Below are 741 nucleotides of genomic sequence, written 5' to 3' on the forward strand. Positions count from 1 at the left end.
CGTTACTGCTAAACCGTTAGAATTATTACCAGACCTATCACTTTTACCCATCGTCACAGGCACCTTATTAGCTTCCGTCGAACCTGTGCGATGGCCTCCAGGCACTTCAACGACATCAGTGCCAGTCCGGTCATTTCCCTGACCCGAACCTGCCAAGCCACACCCGACCATCTGCAACCTATATTACGTGTGCCTCGCAGAGGACATACCATTCAGCACCAGTGTTTCGAGGACTACTACTTGAACTACCGGGGATGAGAGTCAGTGTTACAACTATTGTGATCCCTACGAACCTCACTGTACGTATCTCAACCAGAAAATCCCCCACCCTTTTGACAAAAGCAAATTCTACCTTTTCTCATATGGCCCTGTTAGTTTTCAGTGCCCATGTAACATGCCTTTTCAGGAGGACAGTCTTTTGTGTGATAGCTAGCTGTTCGATGGGCATAAGGCTGCCTGGAAATATGGTGCGTGTGACAAACTTTTCTTTTTCTTTTTAGTAATTTTTTTCGTCTGTCTGTCTGTCTTTGGTAAAATTAATGATAGCAGAAAATAATTTAAATTGACAAAATCTATTTTCGAATAAATTAATATTTCAACGGCAATTACAAACCTACATTGGAATAAAATAACTCCTACGTTTATATCACGATGTTGTAAATGAAACTGGAACGTTATTAATGACAAAAATTTATAACCAAAAATAATTTGTATCATGTATTAATTAATTTTCCATGTGCA

This window comes from Penaeus monodon, chromosome 15, assembly GCF_015228065.2.
Source record: "Penaeus monodon isolate SGIC_2016 chromosome 15, NSTDA_Pmon_1, whole genome shotgun sequence".
Taxonomy (NCBI): Eukaryota; Metazoa; Arthropoda; class Malacostraca; order Decapoda; family Penaeidae; genus Penaeus; species Penaeus monodon.